This window comes from Bombus fervidus, chromosome 15, assembly GCF_041682495.2.
Source record: "Bombus fervidus isolate BK054 chromosome 15, iyBomFerv1, whole genome shotgun sequence".
NCBI lineage: Eukaryota > Metazoa > Arthropoda > Insecta > Hymenoptera > Apidae > Bombus > Bombus fervidus.
The window spans coordinates 5,196,347-5,219,507 of record NC_091531.1 but is presented as its reverse complement, the minus strand read 5'-3'; the positions used below and the strand labels follow the sequence as shown (position 1 = coordinate 5,219,507).

At 37.0% G+C, this 23,161-nt stretch overlaps 1 protein-coding gene and 1 long non-coding RNA gene across 6 annotated transcripts in view; one reads left to right on the top strand and one right to left on the bottom strand.

The window, feature by feature from the left end:
• Ptr (patched domain-containing protein) overlaps positions 1-23,161 on the top strand; it is a 55,322-nt gene that overhangs the window by 18,691 nt on the left and 13,470 nt on the right. The window lies entirely within an intron of this gene.
• Positions 8,253-13,287, bottom strand: LOC139994836 (uncharacterized). Of its 2 annotated transcripts, XR_011801768.1 has the most exons (4): positions 13,148-13,287; positions 12,909-13,006; positions 12,544-12,753; positions 8,253-8,919 (listed from the first exon to the last, which is right to left on the bottom strand). It is a non-coding gene; the product is annotated as an uncharacterized lncRNA (long non-coding RNA). The 2 variants fall into 2 exon arrangements; XR_011801767.1 differs by lacking the exon at positions 8,253-8,919 and having other exon boundaries at positions 11,852-12,753.

Genomic DNA, 23,161 nt, shown 5'->3' with positions numbered 1-23,161 from the left:
TCTGGAATCGTAATTTCCTTGCAATCATATTTTCTTCGAAACAGCATAACAATCGGGAAATTGGAAGGGTTTTCACAACACTAGTCGCTTTCACGGCAAAGCACTTGTATGGTTGTAATAATAACGACTATATCGCGGTCGGTTAGGGACGTTGTACAAGCCTCTGGAAACAGGTGCCTGGTTAATGGCGCATAAATTTCATTCGATCGTATAAACCATTGGCGAATGACCAGGATCGGTAGAAAGTTCGAAGCTATTGTTCGAATATTGATATTGGAAGTCACGTGGAACTTGAACCGTAGCTGTACAAGCTTCTGGAACTTAGGAGAGAAACTTGAGAGTTACGGTATGTAATTATCTTCTGTTTAGGTGTATACGAAGTAATTAATGTATGTAATTAAGCGATAGACATTTCGTTTAAATATCATCGAAATTTTAAGATACGTGAACGTACACGTATGCTGAGTTAGCGTATTTCGATTTATGAAATTTTGTCTATTCTCTGTTATTTGTCTCGCCCCGTTTTTCCATTTTTCGAGATACGTCGAGATATTGGAAAATTGTAAAATTTTAATCAATCAGGAGAAACGTGTTTTCAAGCTTGCAAGCAAAATTATATCGTACAGTATATTGTATCGCGATGATGACTAATTATTTTTAATTAAACGAGGAAAAAATAGAGCCAGGTAAAAATGATAAAACTTCGGTCTCTTTGATTTCGAAATGGCAAATAGAAATTGGTTTGTTATTAATTAATTATATTTTTCTACCCAAATAAAAAAAGAACTAAGAAACGAAAAGCAAAATCGATAGAAAGGTTTACGTTCTTGCGACTTAATTCTATTTAAACCTTCGTTAAAAGGAATAAAATTTGTGGAAAGTGAAGAGAAGGGGAAAAAAGATAAAAGGAAGCGAACGGGTCTGTCCATTGTCACGAAAAACGAGCCTCCTCGCCATTTCCCCTCGATGCAGCGTGCTTTCAAACCGGAAGAGATATCGGAGAGTTTAATTTATCGATCGCAGGGAATCGGTTCGTGATGCTGGGGGAATAAAACGACAGGAGCACGTACATTCGAAGAAAGAGAGAGAAACTCTTTCTATAGCTTCGTTTCGTTAATTCGAATAAAGATCTGTTCTTGTGTAACAACTGTGAGTAAACGTAACACCTGATTACACACCAGCCACGTGTTGCTGACTTTAGTGACTGCTGTGTTATACTACCGTGTGCTGTATACTACACCAGCAGAGTTAAAAATATCACTGCAAAAGCTAATTTGGAATTTTTAATTAACTCGTTACCCTCTTTATAATTACGAAACTCAAAGTTGACAAGGTCGAATCGAATTTCGGATTGGCCCGTCTTCGTCCTTTTAAAATGTAAATACGATGCAATTCATTTTTGACAGAAACGAGATTGCGTTTTTTAAAGGAGGTCCAAAAGATTATTACGTTCACGTTACAGTAGAACCGTTGTTTTCCTCGCGTCTATATAACCCGAAGTGGACGTTGTATCTCAATAGAGATAAAACGTTGATAATGTTTCCAACTATTTGGTTTTAGTATCAAACATAATGTACCTTTGCCTGTTATATTACTATTTATATATTACATCACATTGGCTTGTCTCAAAGGTTCCTTTCGTTTTGTAAGGAAATAATAGATGCACAACATTTCTTCTTTTGTATTATTTTATTGAATTATGTATGGTCCATTCTGTTCTATTAACATAAAGACCACGATATTTGACAGATTAGATTTCACGTTTGTATAAAGATGCGTTGCTGTTAAAGACGTTTGTTATTTGTAACAGAAAGACACTTTTGGGACAACCTGATATATATATGTCGAGTTATAATTTAACGAATCTTCATTTGGATTAGCCATTGTTATTATACAATACAGATGATAGTTAATGGTACAAATATGATCACTACAGAATTTGGTAATTAACCGTGGCGATTAGATACTCGAGATGCTAATGATAATAATCTTAATTTCAATAACGAATACATGGTCAACAGGATAGCAAATGCTCTTTCTTCCAAAGTCTAAGTCGAATTGAACTTACTTGTCCACAGTCCAATTGGCACTGAACTTGTCCACAGTCCAAGTGGAACTCCCTCGTGTACTTTTCTCTGTACCCCTTGGGTCAACTATATTTTTAAGGAGAGCTACTACTCCATACCTCTGTAAGGTAAAAACGTCCATCCCGTGACCGTGGCTACGTTCAGCGACCAGATGTCACTTCGAGCCCAAGCCTATTGTCATAAATGTCGGGCAAGCATACTCGGATCAAATCACAAACAATTACTTCCAAGTTTTATTATTTAAGTACAGCTATAATAAAAAGTCTAGACTAAAGTATCGGGGATTTTCCCAAAAATTCCAAAGGAAAGGCCCCGATGTTCTTTCATCTCCGACATATATATATATAATTTTTGTTTACGAGGCATCTGTCCCAAACAAAGAGACGCGAACACGAAGAAAGAAAGAGAATAGCGGAGTGAAAACGCTGTCAAAGGAAGCAGATAGCAATGGCAGACGCAAAAAGATGTGGCGGAAGATCAACTAGTTTTTTTATTTGCTACAACTTGTCTAAGCGAATTAATCAGAGTACGAGTACGATACGAAGCGTGAAATCAATTACACTCGCACAATCGATACTCTTTTTCCGCTCTTTCATAGAATGCAGCCCACCTTGTTGGGCTGTTACGACCAGCGGCTTCAGCGATTAATCAAACAAGGCTATCCAGGCCCCTGGTTCACGCTGCACACTCACAAGCTTATCGTTTCAACGTTGCATAAACCACAGTTGACAACAAAGGATCGAGTCTGATGAGTAACGAACGCGATGGCTCTCGCGCGTCTTTCGAGATCTAGGCTGATTTTAACGTTTTTTGCGCGGGAATTAAGTAGAAAATCATGAAACTACGTCTAAATGATTAAATTATATCCTTCAAGTTCCTTTTCGTAAGCGAAGCGTGAACTCGGTAGAATTTAGTAATCGATGTCGGATTGTAACTTCCACCTGTTCTTACAATTCTCATTAGTCTTTGTTAGTACGTTATTATTAGACCGCGGATTTTCATGCAAGTTCGTATTTCCGAGGATATTATTGAAAAATTAGAACCTCGGTAGGAGTGCAATTCTCTGCACTTTCAAATTTCGCGTTCTGGATAAATGATATCGATGATATTAGTCTTATTTAATCGAAAACGTTCGAGTAAGATTACAAAATAAAACAGTCTTTTCAGTACAACTTAATTTTATATTACAACAGCCACGTATACTCTGCGTTCGACGAGTATACTCGTCGTATTCATTGCTTTTTGCTACACACTTCTCATTTTAGATAAAGAGATCGTAACAGCTAACTGGTGAAATCGTATAATAAAGAAAAGCAATCAGATTTCGAAGACAATTCCAAGCCAGAGAAGCTTTTTCTCTCTTCTAGAAAATTTGATGTTTGTCGCTGGTACAGTGTCTCATCTACGAGAAGTTTCCGTGTATGTTACAACCCGATAGATCGTCTAAAACGCGAGTTAGGAATGAGATGCTTCGACGCAACTTTAGTTTGCTAATTAATTAACCAGTTAGCTGTGGCGACCTCTTAGAAAAGAGCGTGTACCTAAAATGTGTCGCATTGTTCACACGATATACAATTTTTTCATAATAATTAAGATCTTTTTATTTGTTCGTTTTATTTCGTCTTGGTCTGCGAATATTGAAAACATCATAGTTTTGTTCTTACTAAAATCGCAACTTAAACAGCAAATTGTAACTCCTTTCTACGCACGACGAGTATACTCGTCATAACAGAAAATATTGCCATTTCTTCGCGACGAGTATACTCGTCATAACAGAAAATATTGCCATTTCTTCGTGACGAGTATACTCGTCATAACAGAAAATATTGCCATTTCTTCGTGACGAGTATACTCGTCATAACAGAAAATATTGCCATTCCTTCGTGACGAGTATACTCGTCAAAAACAGCTAACTGATTAATGAGTCGAGATACACGGCATCCACTGGCCCTAACATCCGACAAACTTAAATCGATCAAGCAAAATTCCATGAACGTTGCACGCGCACGTCCAGTTTGCATAATCGGATTATGCCACTTGTGTAATAGCGATCAACCCGGATATCCGGCTAACGCATGCTCCGAGAGCCGCGAACAACCAAGAAAGTGGGATTTTGAGGAAAACGTCGATGAATTTTAACCTGCTCCAGTGCTTTCGACGCAATTTTGCACCGGGAAACACGGAAACTCGCTGCGCTTCGGGGCCAAGCCGATTTTCGCCTTGTTTATCCGTGTGATAACGATCTATATGTATAGCGATCCGAGCACGCGACGCAAACCGTACACGCGGCACTTCCTTCATATCGAAATTATGTAACACGTGTCTGCATGGTATTTCATAGGGAATAGAGACATAAATACGACGATGATGACACTTTCCTGAGTGCTTGTTCGTTACGACTATAATCCTCGTTGGAAAAGACACTTGGGTCTCTGAAATTTATTATAGCGGGTGTTTCGTTCTAACGTATGAATTCCTCGTCTTTCATACGACGATTTAAAGTTGAAATATCTGGCAAAATAATAGTTTCTCGACGTAAGTAGGTTAATACTTTTTTATGGGGAATATCGAGATGGACCGATCGATGTATTCAAAAATATATGATTGCATTTTGAAAGGAATAAAGTTGACCTTGAAATCTTGCTCCACTACTGCAAAAAAAAAAAAAAAAAAATCTGCGCCATACGGTGTCCTGCATGACGTCGAAAGAAACAGCTTTCATTTTCTCCGTTTTTCAACGACAAAACGTTTCTTTTTCTAATTTTGATCCTTAATAATGATTATACTTTTATTATACTTAATCGTACTGTAATATTACTCGCGAGGTATTGTACCGTTTCCAGTTAAACGAAATACTCTGTGTATGCTGGAGCGATTAATTGAGAAAAGAAATTAGGAGGATTGGAGAAAATATGTGGCAGTCAGTGAATAGGAAATTCTGGGACAATATCATTGTAAATCGTCGAGGCAATTAATTATGATTAATTGTGTACAACGATTAATTATGATCAACTAAGCATTGAATTAACTACGGAAAGAAATTAGAGGATACGACAGACAAAGGAACAATCTCCGGTGTTCTGTTACGATAAACAACGAACGATTTGTGTTTTACGCTTTGCGAATTAATTCCGATTTTGTATATCTTGCAGCTGTAAACGTCTGTTGACGAGTGTCGTATAAAAGACACTGTTTTACAAGCTTTACAAACGTGCACATACGCCAGCTTCGCACACTGCTGCATGCTCCATGTTTAAGTACACGCTATACATTATATTTGCTCTAAACTGAGTGTCTGGTGAACGTGAAAGAGGAACGGTAGAGAAAGACCAGTGGCAACGATCAACCTGGTAGGCCGCCTCTAAACACTTGCACACGGAAATTGTTCTCTAATTAGTTCAAATTAACATCTATCCTTTCACAATGGACGATTATCTCTCTTATTGTACAAGCTTCGTTCAACCGCTTTATCGGTTATTTGTCTCGATCTTTCGAGCCTGTAAGACTCGTGTAAACATGATTTATCGTTAGCGTAGAAACCCGACAAAGACAGACAATGGGTCGTAAGATCAGTAGAAAATTACCTTTGGAATAATCTGTCGCTAATAGAGACAAAGAAGCACAATTGTCTGTTTTAACGAGCGTAGAATTCACGCACACGGCCTTGTCCTCATTTTTCCACGATTGACCCATGGATTTTGCAACGCTTTACCGGATAACGTATAAAAAAAGGGCACGCGACTGCATAATTTTGCAGCCTGTGATCGGTGCACTCGTATCCAGCCTGTTCTCGAGGTCGATCTATGCTTTATGATCCGATTTGATCGCCAGTCGTATATCTTTCCTTATCGATACGACGTAGGCCAGAGGTCCGAGTTACGTTTAGGGTTACGTCTCATTCGCATTAGTTCCGAGTCACAGGATTTAGCTGATCGACGACTGCAACTGGACCGCGCCTGTGAATTTCACTTGGCGTTGGATCACATCTGGAAAACGATCCGTTTAACTCCAGCGTTTCTGCAAAATTGCGATTAAAACGAGTGCCGGATAGAATCTGAATGAAGTTCTGTTATAACTTTAAATTGACTGATAATTAGGGTTGGATATAGTTTGAGGGGAACTCCAAATAAAGTCTGGCATGCACACGGTATTAGTCTATTATCTGAATTAATTCTAATATTTGGAGTAATTTAGACTTACAGCTAGAGTCTGTACGCTTGTGAGTAATGTGACTTAGTATCAATTGCCTTACTTAGAATTAGACCCTTGGGTCTGGCATAAAGTTGGTGCTAGCTCTTAGATGAACTTACAATTAATATTAGGTTTTCACGAATCTCTCTTACGATCAAAATGATAATTTATCCAATAACCGACAGTTGGAATAATTTTCTATCTGAAGGGAAAGAGGTCTCATTTCTCTGAATATTATTCCCTCTTCGTTCTTAAAAGTCGATTTTTCTTTTACTTTTCTAATTAGTAAAAAACTGGTTGATGGATGAAACATTTATTGGCGATTTTTTTCAGGCAAAGTGGAATAACCGTGATAGTCGTTAGTCGACTAATGTCATTCGCTTGAGAACACCTCGTTTCGCGATCGCAATCGGCTATAGATCGCAGTTCCATGCTGCTTTGACGTCACAGTGAATCGAGCAACGTGACTGTCGTTGATAATCGAGCAGGGAAACGCTTGTCCGCTAACAGTTTCGCCTGATTAATGGCCCTTCTTCCCTGGTCATCCATCAAACCTATGTTCACAGGTGAATTGTTGCTTGTAACTAAAATTTCAAGGCCTGACGGACTGATTATTGTCAGTTCTGTGGACGATTAAACGTTGGCCACGCATTGCAATAATTACACCTTAGTCGTCAAATGCTTCCAATTAACAAAGTAGAGTAATAGCAACGACCTGTTTAAACGTTGTAATTACGAGATATTTAATTTAGGTTCTTTGAACAAAATTGGAAAAATATATTTCCATATCACCATGTTCGATTAAAAATTATTGCTGCAAGATTTCTTGGTTTCTCTAGCAACCGGTTGATTACGTTCGACGCGTATACTCGTCATTGCTTGATTCTGAAATACGCACCCCGTAAGGAATTTTTCAAACTAAATTCTCCGCTTGACATTTTTTTTACGATTAATTTTACGTACATTTTCCTGAGAAGTGTTGAAAAAATGACGGTGTTTCGCGTTCGTGTCTATCGTCACGTTCTACAGATAGCGATTGAGTGTGTGAAGAATGTAAACGGCATAATGAGAACCGTGCGTGTAGCTCTTGATAGTTTGGAATACTTTCCTTGTCTCGTGTTACCGTAATAACCGCTATCTTCCTACCAGAAATTTCATTGTACAGGACGATCCATTCGTGTAACTACATAGTTGGTTCTGTGCTCGAGTGTCTCTCTAATTGAAGAAGCACGCGTTTCTTCAATTTCCTGTACACGTTGGATAACGTTTTTACGCTTGTGAATGACTTACTCGAAAACTCGTGCACACCTTTTACGAATATATTATGTGATAGAGGAAATATCTTGAAATTTTATTAACAAGGATTGACAGACTCAATCGTGATATTTATGCAAATTCATGGTCTTTGTAAAGGCAACCAGAGGAATAGAAAAGCAGAACTCGTGTCATACACGTTCTGCTCATTCTTGCATCTTGAAATGTTCCATAAATACATAAACATAACCGATAGTTAGCACGAAGCTATTTCTCCCAAAACCAGTGAAAATGACTGGTTTTTAAAAAAATATGTAATAATAGAATATTTTTATATTTATTCATTTATTACTTTCTTACAGAAGGAATAACATGTTATGTAGTACATTTTGGGTATTTTTAATCCATCTGGCATCCCTGAACGAGGGTTGACAAATTTATAAAATTGTGGAACCAGACATTTTGTCTGCTGTGGTAATAAACAAGTGCTGTGTGATAAACAGATTGCAGCACCCTTTTACACTGTGACAAATACCAGTCATTTTGGCTGCTATTGATATAAGTAGCCTCGATATAGAATTATTTTCAGTTTGAATACATAAAAAACAAAATAAAATTCATTATAGCGAAAGTCATTACATCATTGTGAAAAAAATATAACATGAAATAGAAATTTTAAAATAAAATTGTAAAACCAACCAGTTTGACTGGTGCGGTAGTTCTAGTGTTAAATAGTCAAGTTACCCATTCAAGTATACATTGTATGTTAAATAAACTTTGGTATTCGGTGGAAGCGTATTTGATACTATAATAATATAATAATAAAAAAGCTTGTGTCAAAATGTTCTGAAAAAAATGACTACAAGATAGCTAGCTACTCATGCTCTGTATTAATTTTTTTTATTAATAATATGCACGCAGCAGATATCTTGCGACATTCATATACATTTTCAGATTAGTTTCAAATTCTATCAACATAATCATGTCATTCGTGTCTCCTCGCAATACTAATGAAATTTCAAAACGTTTTACATAATGTTTTATACAACACACTATATATATATGAAAGTTTTTCTTTGGGAAGTTTGAAATACTTTGCTGAGCACTGTAGATGAATACAGGGAAACCGTTTTATCAGACAAAGTGCGCGATTAGAAACGATAATAATCGCTGGCTGCGAAGTAGGTAAGTTGGATCAAGCGGTTTCTCATGTTTAATTAAAACGAAAGCCATAATCTCAGCCACTTCTCTGCACTTTGGCTGATCTGTATGCGTCTACAATTGTAATATCTTCCTCGGAGTAACATCTCTGGAAAATTGTAATTGTTTCTCTCGATCGAGATAGTTTGGTGTGCGGTTCCGATCATCGATTGGAGCGTTCAGGAACCTGAAAGCAGAGGAAAAACGTTGTTTGCGCTGTTCGGTACAGATGCAGATACAGGATCGTTAGGGGCAATTAAAATTTCCGATTTTCACTTCTAACGAAGAAAGTGCCGAACGAATTACCCGCGTTAGTTTCTAAAATGTGCTGCGATCGAAGTTATATCGCGTTAGCTATCGATTTTATTGAGTCGAACGGTGATTTTGCAATTTTTAGGCTGCCAAAGCATTTCCCTTTGGTGAAATTTCCTGAATTTACCGAAGGTCTTCGGAAGTCTTCAGAAACTTTCAGACGTTTTCGGAGATTTTCAGAATCCTTAAGAGATTTCTGGAGGATTCCAAAAGTCTTTGGAGATTTCCAAAAGCCACTCGAGAGCTTTTAGAAATTCTCAGAGACTCTTAGAATCTTTCAGAAACCTTTAGAATTTTCCTTAAATTTGTATAGAACGTCAAAGACGTTTCAGAAAGTGTCAAAGGTTTTCAGAATCTTTCAGAGATCTTAGAATTTTTCAGAGGCTCTTAGGATCTTCAAGGGACTCGCAAACACTTTTATCGACTTTCTGTAATCTTCTAAAACCTTTTGGAACATATCCTGACGTTTCTTCCTTCTTCCAAAAACTCGCACAGTCTTGAAGAAGTTGCGGAGTACATTTGAAGCGAATATACGTGGCTTTCAATTTCACTGCTATTCTCGTTCATCGGTCGATGAACTTTTAAATTCTTCAGGAATATCTCGTCACTCAGCTGGTTTACATGGAAAAGAAAAATGAAATTCGTAACGGATGCAACGTCGTTTCCCGATACTTGCTCCACAAGAACTTTCCATCCTTTTCAGACCGGTCTCTCCCCCCTACACTGAGCATCAGTTGCAACATCGCGAGAAATCGATGTCTTTGAATCATTTTCGTTTGTAGGAATTGTAAATGCGACTCACAGAGGAAAGAAGGAACATGGAAATAGGCTGAAATAGGATTTCTCTTTCGGCACGTGATATATGTTATCGAGGCCTGTGGCTATGTGGTTCTCGTGAAAACTTGATCTGAAATCAGGTAGATCTTCTTTTTCGATCGCGTGAAATATTTCAGGGCTCTGGAAGCATCGTTTGAAACTTTCAACACGTTCGCTGCGCATTCAACTTTTATTTTCTACTTGTGCTGTACGTTAACAAAACATTTTTGTACAGTATCTTCGTTTGTAATGCGAAATATGAATTATTATGAAATATTTTCTCATAATCTCGAGATGTTTAACTTACGTGTCATATTGAAGACGTTAGCACGGATAATCTCGAGATACGTGAACGTGTCAGTTGGTATCATTGTGCCATTATAACTGGTATCATCGAGACCATAACAATCTGCAGTTGGATTGCTTAATTTTCAAATTTTGAACATTATTTAATTGTATAGCCAATCTTTATCACGGAGAATATATTTATTTTATTTAATTAATTTTGTTTATTTTATTTATCTTATTTAATTTTTGTCAATTGTATCAACGTTACAACAGTACATAATTTTTACTTAATACAACAACACTTAATACCACGGAGAATATAAAATACAAAGTGAAATGAAATACCGTAAATTTTAATAATCAAACGTAAATTATTACAGCCATCTGTAAACCAATAATATTATTTCATGGCTAATCTCTACTTTTATTTACAAAATACGTTACAACGAATTTCTTTTCTTGTTACTTAAAAAGTAGAAATATAAAAGCAGGGTACGAAGCGGAGAGATATTGAAAAAGAAGAACAGCGTTATTAAGACCAGCAAAAGCAATTGTTCCGTTTAACCGTTGCAGTTGAGACCTCCTGCGAATAGGACACAGTTTTTGCACAGTTTCGTTTCAAGCGACCAAAGCAACGATAATTATTCCGTTACGCAAAGCTGGTGCCCCGTGAAACTGCGATCTGCCGTTTCCTTATCGGTTTCTTGCAGGATTCATTCAAACGAACTTTCTCCGGCCACGAAGCAACGTAGTAACGAAATTTCGATTCGATAAGCCAATCAATGACACTGATAGCCGCACATCTTCTGCCCAATCATCTCTTTATTGTGTTATTGTTGGAATAATAGAGAAAGGGAGAGAGAGAAAGAGGAGCAACAAGTGCCAAGATTCTTCTCGCAGTAATTAGTTGGAAACCGGCGCGGAGCGTCCGTGAAGCGTTACTTTGCATTCCTCGCCTGCGATGAGCACGGGATCACGTGTGTGGCAGATTTCCAAACGATCCGCGCGTGCACATGCTGTCCGAAAGCCACTGAAGGTCTTTGAAAGCTGCCTACATATCTGTGAAGGCCTTTGAACATTTCCAAGAGCATCTGAAATTTGATCAAAAGCTTTGTCTGGAATTCCCTCTGGAGGTATCTGTGAAGATCCCTAGAAAGTCACCCAGGAAGATCCCTAGGTTTCTGAAAAACGTCACCAGAAGATTAATTAATTACTGGATGCCATTGGAGGTCTCCAGAAAAATATTCGATTTTTGGAAACTTATGGAAACTCAAGAAAGATGGTACAAGTTTCATGTGAAGGTTTCTGGGTAATTCTGACTATGTTGGAAGGAGTGTGGAAGCCTTTGAAGGCTCTTCGTCACTTTTGACAAAATTTGGATGACTTGGGTGCACTCTGAAAGGTTTCCAGGCTTCTGAAAATCTCTGAAGGCCTTGCCGACATATTAATGAAGGCTTTGGGCATTTTCAAGAGTAATCTGAATTTCTTCCGATTTATGAAAGTCCTTGGAAGATTAATTAATTACTAGATGCCTCTGAATATCTTTAAAAAAGTATTTCACACCATTTTGGGGACTTGCGAAGACTCAAGAAAAATGATAGAAATTTCTATATAGATTTCCATGTAATCCTGACTATGTTGGAAGAAGTTTGCAAGCTTCCGAATGCTTGCCGACGTATTTCAAAAAATTTGGGCAATTTGGATGGATCGTCAAACTTTCGAAGGCCTCTGAAAGCCTGAAGAGGATCCTGAAAGCTACCGAGGTATCTGGAAATCGTTGGAGAAATTCTGAAAATCTCTGAAGGAGCTCGGAAGCTCCCAAGAACTCTGAAAATTTTTGAAGAAGTTCTGGAAGCCTCTGAAGGACTGCGAAAGCAACCAAAAGTTTTTAAAAGCTCATAGTGGCCTTTGAAAGGTCCTTTGAAAAATTTCTACTAGCCTTCGGGTGTCTCTAAAATATTCTGAAGGCCTTCAAAATATTCTGAAAGCTTCCAAAAAATTCTGAAGACCTCCAAAATATTCTGAAAGCTTCCAAAAAATTTTGAAGGCCTCCAAAATATTCTGAAAGTTAAAAAAAAATCTGAAAGCTTCTAAAAAATTCTGAAGGCCTCGAAAAAATTCTGAAAGCTTCCGAAATATACCGAAGCTTGCGAACACTTCTTAGGAGTGTCAAACAACTTTCAAATAACGTGCAAGGCGAATGAACGACATTAACATCCAACTGGAATGAAAACTTGACCACTTAAGGCTTAAGGTCAGCGATCGAGTTGACAATATTGCTCATAGTCGTTTTGAAAGAGCCGGGCATACGCGAACACGCGTATGCGCTCTTTCGTCATTGGTCGATCGACGAAATCGCGACTACGGACGATTGGGTAATGCTCATCGCACTTACTTTCGTTTCACGTAACGTTCGTCCGTGCGTATACAGTATACGCGCACGAAATTGACCTGAAATCACGTTTTAATGCTTTCGCGGTCAATTAACAAGCGAGTTTACGTCCATCTTCGTAGAAGGAACGGTATAGCGTGACGTAAACGTCAGCTTGTGAAACTTGTCCTTTTGAGGCTTGTTCTCCGCTCTCGCCATTCCTTGTCAATAACCCTACAATCGATGGAAAATTCTCGTCGATGCGCTACTAATATATGAAATATAACTCGCTTTTACTTGTATGTATTTATCATGGCGGAAAGCACGGCATACATTATTCTCAGAACTCCATTCTCCATTATCCACTTGAAAGTTAATACTGTACTTACGCGATTAATTGACAAGTTATTCATAGCGGTGCTGGTGGCTGCTCGTGAAACTCCAGGAGCCTAATTGCACTTGTCATCCAAGTTACTCGTTGCAGTAACTGAGGATAAATGATTCGTCAGATATCGAGAATCAGCCTCTGTTATCATGTAGCGACCAATCGGTTGTACATACATCAAGAATCATTGAAAGGTAGCTGCATTCTTAATCAAACGGTTAAGTAATTGCAACTTTTACTTACGTTAGTCCGCCGACGTTGGACTGCGAATAATTTCTGAAACCTATGGAAACTGGCTTCATAGGTGCTGAAACTTGCAACAGGCGCGTAGGAAACTACGCACGTAGCACCGAATATGGATACGAATATGGATAGTTGAGATTTAAGAAACGACGAGGCAATGCGGACGACGAATGATGGAAGATGGTTTACGGCCGGTCAAGGGACAGGGTACGATAACGACGACGTTGAAACATGGATTTCGCAAGGGAACGCGGCAAAAATCCTGCTTTCCACCGGTTGTTTTTTCGCAATGCTCGTCGACATTCGAGTACTCCTACTACTTTTCTCTCTTGCGGTTTTTCTCTTGTTTTCCTTCAGTGTACACTACCGCTCATAAGTATCTTTTTCGAATTGCAATAATAGTTTGTGAATTTGACTAGACTGTACAAATGAACGATGAACCGATCAAGGCAAAGCTTCTCACGCTTTCATGGTATCATCAGGATGTACGCTAATCGTGCATAAATATTTGTATTTACTTAGTGCACTCTAATCGAAACACTGATATTTTTATCACATACTCGATATTATATTGTAGAAGAGTCTTTCTCTGCCGTTAATTCTTTATTTCTTTCTATAGAAACAACGCTTATTGCTTTCTTATAGATTCGACAGGATTGCATCAAGTATTAAGCGCGACAGTGTACACCAAGATGTATTCTACACGATGCACACAAGATATACACTACCATTCATAAGTATCTAGATACTTGCTGCAATCCAATCGAAGCATTGATACTTTTGTTGTATATCCAACATTATATTATAGAAGAATCTTCCTCTATCAATTGGTTAATTCTTTGCTTCTTGCCAAGGAAGTAAATCTTATTACCTTCTTACAGATCTATCAGAATATACATTGCCGTGCATAAGTATTTGTACACTTAGTGTACTCCAATCGGAACGTTGATATTTTATTGCCTTTTCAACATCATTATAGAAGAATGTTTCTCTATAATTATTTCTTCACTTCTTCCAACAGAAGTAACGCTTCTTATCTTTTTATGGATTCACCTGGTTATACAATACCGTGTATGAGTGTTTGTACGCCTGGTACAATTCAATCGAGACATTTATGTTTTCTATCGTTTTCAACATTACGGTAGAAGAATATTTCTCTATCGTTTGTTCTTTTCTTCTTGCCATAGAAGCAACGCTCACTGTCTTTCTGTGTGTTTACTATTGTTTAGGTGTTGTATTGTGTATTAATGTATAGTATGATATACACGATAATGTGTAAATATTTGTAATTCAATCATTGATATTGTGTACTGTATTTTCAACGTTATTATAGAAGACTGTTCTCTATCAATTGCTTAAATTCTTATCATAGCTGAGGTCAAATATTTTTCTAAAACATGAATAAATTTGCATCACTTAAGTTACATACGTGTTTTCAATAAATAGCTAACACCTGATGAAATCTATATAAAGTTTTAGAATGTGACTCGTGACACATATTCCAATCGTTCTAAGATCTGAACACTGACAGATATATTTAAAGTCACTTAATTTGATTGTGTCCGTAGAAACAATTTTTGTTCATCTTTGATATTATTGCTTTTTATTTATACCAATCAATATCGACTATTATTTTCAACAACATATAAAACTGTATATGATTCCCTGAGGTAAGATCACTCTAAACTAAGATCGAAGATCTTTAGTTTGTGTATTTTATATATTTGCAATAATTTGGAAGCGCTTAAATAATTATACACGATACGTACGTTTGCTAATTAATATCACTGGTTGTAGTAACACGAAGAGTTTGTCTGTTTGTTTAGAATACCCGTCTTAATCTGTCTTATAATTGAAAAATTAAAGAATCTGAAGAGAAACAGGTAGTCGAGTAACAAAATAGTTCTATACGGTATGACAATTACGAAGGACAATTTTATTGTTACATATTGACTTTTGCAAATTGATTTAACCGGGTTATAGTATACTGTTATACGTAATTATGACGATTAGAAAGGACCAAATCGTTCTCGATAATTAGTGTCTTGGGAAAAATAAGCGAATTTTCGAATGTTTTTGAACGATAGTGTACTCCGTCCACGCGTCGTTTACTCATTTTTCCATCATTTTTCCATCATTTTTTGTTCCCCTCTCGTGAAAATGGAGCCGCGTACTCGTCGAATCCAGCCATGAAAACCGAGAGGCATCGTGCTAAGCGGCTCTTCTAGCGGGCAACCACCGTGTCGACGAGAAAGCATACCGTGGCCGACCATTTTCCATTTTATTATTTATAAGCGTTACTTTCCTTCTCGGCCACGTGCACCTTTGATTCGCTTGATTTTATCTCATCATCTTTACACTGATAACGCGTAGTATGTTTTTCCTAGATTGCTGACGTTTGCGCAAATTCATATTTTTGTTAATACAACTGATAAAATAGAAATAAAATGCAAATGAAAATTATGCTTAGAGGAAACAATTGGAAATCGTCGCTGAAATGTCGCAGTTTCGATACAGTTTCGTTTTATTACACTGCGGTTTTTTATGCAAACGGGTATTTTTATAAATCTAATTAAACAAAATCGAATCCAAGTAGAAAATTTCATTCATTGAATATTATAATAGGTACTATACTTCAGATATATTGCATAGATACCATACCCTGGATATTTTTCATAGGTACTATACTTTGGATATTTTGCATAGCTACTATACTTTGGATATTTTGCATAGCTATTATAATTTTGATTTTTTGTACTGGTACTATACTTTGGATATTTTGTATAGGTACTATACTTTGGATATTTTGCATAGGTATTTATACTTTGGATATTTTGCATATGTACTATACTTTGGATATTTTGTACTGTTACTATACTTTGGATATTTTGTACTGCTGCTATAATTTGGATATTTTGCATAGGTATTATATTTTGGATATTTTGCATAGGATCATAGTTTGGATACTTTGCATAGGTACTATACTTCGGATATTTTGTACTATTGCTATAATTTGGATATTTTGCATAGAACTATACTTTGGATATTTTGTACTACTACTATAATTTTGTTATTTTGTACTGTACTATAGTTTGGATATTTTGTATAGATGCCATGCTTTGGATATTTTGTATAGATACCATGCTTTGGATATTTTGTGTATGTAGTATATTTGGGATATTTTGTACAGATATTATACTTTGGATATTTTTTATATTTTTGCATATTATGTACATTCCGTGCATTCTTGCACTCTCCACAAATATGTATGTAAAAATTCGTTGTACAGTTATGTTACGTATCTTCCGTCTTGAAGCTTTTGTACTTTCGCCTGTTGCATAATTACTCCAATATTACTAATGAAAGTTTACGAGCCCTAAGTTAGATGCTACTACAGCATTATTAAATACTCTTATACAATGGTAATAAGTTTGGTAAAACGCGAGGGGAATTCTCCACATAGATTAAAAAGTTAACAAGTTACTTAATTATTATGTCTGAGAAGAAATTATGAAAGAGAAGTTATGTAACTTACAACTTGTAATTTATCAGTCTAGGAATATTATTTTTTGATCATTTATTACACAAAAGGTCTTGCTAAGAAACTCAGAATTATAGTTAATGGACAATATATTTTTATTTCTTCTCTTTTATTTTCACAATAAAATATTCAAGCCACTTGTTAATCGATTGAATTGTTTAAACTAAGAGCTCTGAGATCATCCAGTCTGTAGAGAATGTGGAGAAAAAATATACCAGCTTCGAACATAATATCATTTTGCAGTTTTTTGATGATAACTTCTTTTCTAAGTAGAAATTGCTACTCCACTATTGGAATAAATCTAGCGAATCGAGAGTTGCTAATTTTGGAAAGAGAAATTGGCACAAATCGCTTGGCCATGTCGCAATGACACGATTCTATCGCAATTTTCTTATTCCGCCTCTTTCGGTTGACACGATGATGAGACATTGATCTTCGAACAGGCTAATCTTTGTCCCAGGCAATCCTCGTGTCGTTTTATAATTTACCAAATCACGGATAAAGCCAACTCCCTGTCGATCCACGTGTTGGTTGGTTCGCCGTTATACAATCTGTTCGCACAGGTCAAGTTTCGAAGTTGCTCGGTTCAAAATTTAATCTGATTCACTTTAGAAGCATCCAAGTAGTTCGTTTAATAAATTAAGTTTGGATTGTACGTAATTAGATTGTGCATAGGACTCTGCATAGTTAGCAAGTTCAAACAGAAACATAATTAAATACGCTTAGATTGGTGTAGGTCAGAAATAAAATCATGCGGCAGTGGTATCTGTTATTCTCTGAATTTTAATGCTATTAAATCTTCGTCAGTGTATATTAAGCAAGTTCAGGGATGGCGCGGAGTTTATTTCCCGAATTTTAGCAAGATTAAACGCTTGGACTATACGTACAAATTTATTTAGTAAGTTTTAAATGCACCATAAATGGCGAGCAGCGAAATAACATTTTACGCGACATTATTTTCAAAAAATCGTAGCTAAAGTAAGTTGTTGTTTTATCTCGTTACAAAAGATGTAGCAAAACGCTGGTGTTGTAAAATATCGTGACGTTTCCGAATTTCATAAAATTGGAGGATCTAGATGGAGGAAGAAATGGTAAAGAATAGAAATAGATAAAAATATTGATCAAATTTTTGAAATTTCTATTCACGATTCCGATATTGTGAATCTTTTTTAATCAATTTAAAATTAAACCGATTAATGGAACAAATTGTGGATTAAACGATTAAACGTTGACGTTTAGACCTTTGTCACTCGATCGTCTAATATATGAAATCTGTTCTCAATTATGTTTGTCTCGTCAGACTTCAAATATTCGTCGAGATAGTTCTAAGTTCTGGATTTAAATACGTCGCGCACTATAATATTTCAGTATAAAATTTCACTAAAGGGCAACGATGGTTACATAGGGACACGGCTCGCTGTAAATTTCGAGCACAAGGCCTGTGAAGCGAAACCGACTTGACATTCCCATCACAATCTGGCGTGACTAGCGTCTCAGATGAAATAGCGTTACGAGGGATCATTGCCATTATCCTAGTCATTCTTCAAGCGACCATTCATTACCACGAAATTCCACTGACTCGCTTAGACTCGATAATGTCGGTCGCTTAGGCCTGGAAAAACCACGTTATTATCCTCATACTTCTTCATGCAACCTAAGATTATATAAATGCATGTAGACCGTAATTACTTCGACCGGAAGCTAACGAGTGTTTCACCGAAAGTGCCAAAAAAATTGGTGAAAGTATGCAAGACAATCGCATTTAAACACCGTCACGCGATTTAACTCTTTCGAGATGCTTTTTCCCCGGCAATGACCGGCAGTAATGTAATAATTTGTGCTTTGGTACATCGAAAGATTAAAAACAAATTAAGTTTGGTATATATTTCAAGCATATATACGTGGTGTCCCATCTTTTACAGTGCGATCATTTACCCTAATTGTTAGTGGCGACAGAGAAAATTATATTGTATACAAACAGCACACACGTTTCATACAAATCTTTCTTATCGTTTTCAGTCGCTGAATTCGGCCCTTCGGTATTGCCTATTTATTATGAAACATCTTGTACGTACAAGGTTAAGTTGATAAAAGTTAGGTTATAACACTGTCGGTTTTTAAGTATTGCCTACTTATGAAACATCTTGTACATAGAAGGTTAAGTTGATAAAAGTTAGGTTATAACACTGTCGGTTCTTAAGTATTGCCTACTTATTATGAAACATCTTGTACGTACAAGGTTAAGTTGATAAAAGTTAGGTTATAACACTGTCGGTTCTTAAGTATTGCCTACTTATTATGAAACATCTTGTACATACAAGTTTAAATTGATAAATGTTAGGTTATGACACTATCGACCCTTATGTATTGCCTATTTCTTATGAAACATCTTGTACATAGAAGGTTAAGTTGGTAAAAGTTAAGTTATGACACTATCAACGCGAATTACGGTCCGAATGGCAGCAATAAAGATACGGTTATTAATTTAATTAATTTAATTAATTTAATTTCGGAAAGGTTATGACACACAGTTTCTTACTTCCTCGTTACTTGTAAAAAATCATCTCCCTTGGAGGTTATCTACTTCAATTGCGTTACGGGCCACAGACTGCTGTGGCCAATTTGTCGCGTTGAAAGTTTGAGAATCCTTTGATACGCTTAACTATTTTATCGCTGTCGACATTGTGACTTAAACCAACGATTATTATTCAATATATTACCACACCGGTTGGTCAATCCACATTCTGGTCAATTGGGCAATCCGGTGCAAGTTTATCGGACTGTTTCACACGCGGGGAAAAGGCCAGAATGGAAAACATGTTATTAAACCTGTTAAAAACGTGGGATTTTTAATAGCTTGTACGTATGGAGGAAGGGATAGTTAAGAACCAAGGTTAATTGATTAAGGTTCTATGTTTGAACCTAGATTAGGTCAGTCCTACGAATTCCCTACGAAATTTACATGGGAATCACTTTCTAAGATTACCTAAGAATCTACAGAGGAGAATTTTATTATGGGAACCTGGCCTGAATTTTAATATGAGCTAATCTAAACCAAATTTAGACAAACTTCTTCAGCCTTCCTGTAAGACTAACGAAGAAAAGTCACACAATTGTATTATTCGTAGCTTCTAATGGATTATCTAATTGTCCATTATATCGCGGATTTTCATGCATCTATGAGAAATTTAAAGATACAAAAATGTGCACAGTATGCGTACAATCTACACAATTATAAAATACAATACGTACAAAGCTACAAAATATAAATACGTGTAAAATACCTAAAATAGAGTTCTCGTTATGACGCTCAATAGTTAAAAAAAAAAAAAAAAGCACGTTAATTCCAAGTACTAATTCTTTAATCGTGTGGATAAAAATATAAATTTGCATAAAAGACCGCAGTCTAGTTTTTCATATTTCTTAACAGACGAATAAAAAGTGGCACTTGTGCCTATGGCAGGATTAAAGAAGCATTACGGTAGTTTAAAAGATCATGTAACACTGGAGTGGTTGGATAGACCGGTAGCTCTAGATCAGGGTCTCCTGTTACATTCTCTGGATCAATGTCCTCGTCATTGTTTCTTCAGGAAGAAGCTCGTTCTTTCTGGATCATCAGTCCCCATACAGGCTACCGTAACCCTATACCGCGCATTCTTCCTTAACATCTCATCTGTCTAGTGCCTCCTCCTACCCTTTCTCGTTGGCTCTTGTGCACGCTGGTTTAGTCTCTTCCCCAGGATCTCATCTATATAACGTTTCGTACTCTAATTTTTTTTCAGAGAAGATATACTTCTACTTAACGTTGTATGTTGTTGCTTTCGGCGTTATCTATTTCTTCTTTCGAAATCTCTAAAATACGCAATCCTATGATGCAACGGGTGTCACGTAACTGAAGATTATACTGAAGTTACGAAGAAGATGCTCTTGGAAGCGGCCACATTGAACCACAGGAGATTGGGAGAAAAGTTATTTGGGAAAATTTGGAGGTGTAGTTGCGATAAGTAACCTAGAGGCAAACCTAGTCCTTTTGATAAATCACGCGAGAACATTAAGCGTGAGTTTTGAAGAAAATTTGTCATCATCGTGGAGATTTGAGTGGAAGAGTGAAAATGGGGAAGTGTCACTAGACCGCATAATTACGGAAACCGTGATTTGAATGGAAATAAGATGGCAGATTTCACGGATAAGATTGGAAAGCTACGTGGACGCGGTTATCCGTAGAAACGGAAGGACATTGGCTCCGGACACGGTAGGATTCGAGCGTGAACGACTTTCTAAAACCACTTGCACTCGATTCCAGCTGGTTTTTCCATCGGTGATTCGATGACGTGGTTTCGAAGCGTCGTGTACGCAGATCTCACGATCTGGATGGCCATCTTTCTCCTCTCGTCACGGAGAAAGTAGTCAGTCGACCGGTCATTGGGTAACACGGCTCCTTATTCGATCTGCAACGATTGGATAACAGTCGCGTAACAATCGAGCCAACCTTTTGTTCCAGCTGTCCAATGAAATCGTAACTTGGCCGACGTAATCGCGCTCTAATCAGGCTAATTAACAACGATTGCGTAACTTTCACACGGGTAGAAACCAGTCGGTGAAGCTTTTCCATTATTTTGAAAACAAGCTTCGTGGTGTTACGTAATTTCTTTCTCGCGGTACGGTAGAAACAAGAAGAAAGTCGGAGAAATGAATTTTTCAAGTTTCCTCATTAAATTTGACTTGGATCAGGTTCGATCAGACTCGTAGTTTGTGAACTTAAGAAACTCGATAAACCGATCCTCGCGAGTAAATAAATTTTCCAAGCTTCGGTCAATCAGTTAGCTGTTTCTGACGAGTATACTCGTCGTTAAGAAATTGCAGTATTTTGTGTTATGACGAGCCCCGTGAGTAATAAAATAGAACGGTCATTTCGTTACGACTTAATTCTATATCATAACAGCTATATTATAACAGTTATATTATAACATATTATATTATAACGAGTATACTCGTCATCGCTTACTCTTAACCACGCATTCCAGGTGTCCTGTTTTCAAAGAGGTCGCAACAGTTGACTGGTTAAACACGATCTGAACTTTCATTAGCTTTGAACTGAATTCTTACTTCGATAAAGGGATTTCTTAAGTAAATAAATTTCCTAAGTTTAGGTAAACTTTGAGTTGCACTTTGATTTAATATAATAACGCAAAAATGATAAGTTTGACGTCTCTGCTCTAAAGTTTGATAAGCGTGACTTAATACACTGTGGCTGCAGAGTTCGCATTGAAGGAGTTCCTTTCAAGGAATTGATTCAGTCGATTTTAGCGTCTTTTAGAATTCGATTAAAAGTTTTGATGAGATTTCTCAGAACATTTTTTCAATGGACTTTCCATTATTGCAAAAACTTTTATTGGAGAGTCTGATCAGCTGACGGCAGAGGTCGACGCTCTGGCAGGAGCCGTGTTTGTGTTTTTCGCTGGGCAGAATCTGACGTAAGACGAGTTGCGAGTCAATGAGCTTCCCAGAAAACAGTGACGGCCCGTTTCTTCGATCTTGAACCAGACTTACCGCAATCCCGTTCCGAATCCGAAGAATCGACAGCTGACGATCATTTCGCTATGCTAAGCGCGTATTGTGCCGATCTAGGTCAAGTTTCGTGCGTCATTTTTACGCCCTGTTTTTCAATGACGCTTTGGTCGAATTCGCTTAACCCACTTTTCATTTAGAATTTTTAATATATCCCTGTTTTGTTTTTTTCGGCTATGTTACAAGGATGATGATGATGATGATGATGACGATAATGCGCAGTGAATGTGAATTTCGTGCGACGGTGGTGGTAGTTTGGTTGGACCAAACAGAGAAGAACGGATGTGTGCGATTTTCATCGCTAAAATTGAACTCGAGTTTGAGACACGACTGGGTACTTAAGCAGAGACGGATGTCTGCGTTATTGCATTAAGTGTGCTTTTCCATTGCGTCACGAGCACAATAACAATCGTCTACGTAATTTTTTATTCGTCTTGTCAAACATTCTGCTTTTGTTTTTCAGTCCCCCTAATCCTTCGCTCGATTGGTTTATTTTCTTAACGCTAACCTTGTCAGGTCCGGCTAAAACTTAACTTGAAATTGTACGTTCATCGTTATTTTGTTGTCCATTTAACTTTGTGGAAATTCTTGTATTTTCTGATTAATCAATTTCTCAGCTTTTTCTTAGTATGAGAATTTACATAAAGTTAGACGAACAGAAGAAATAACGATGAACGTACAATTTTAAATTAAATTTTGTAACCGGTCACTCGACAGACCGAGGACAGTAAAGTTAAGTTGGAATATGACAAGGAGTAAATTGTAAATAATGCAGAAAAATAAAAAGAGAAAAAGAAATTAATATTTTAATACGACACAGTTGAAAACGAGGATAATTTATAAGATCCTTTCGAAAGTAGTTTACAAGTTGACAAAGTTTTGTAAGACACGAAAGGTACAGCTGC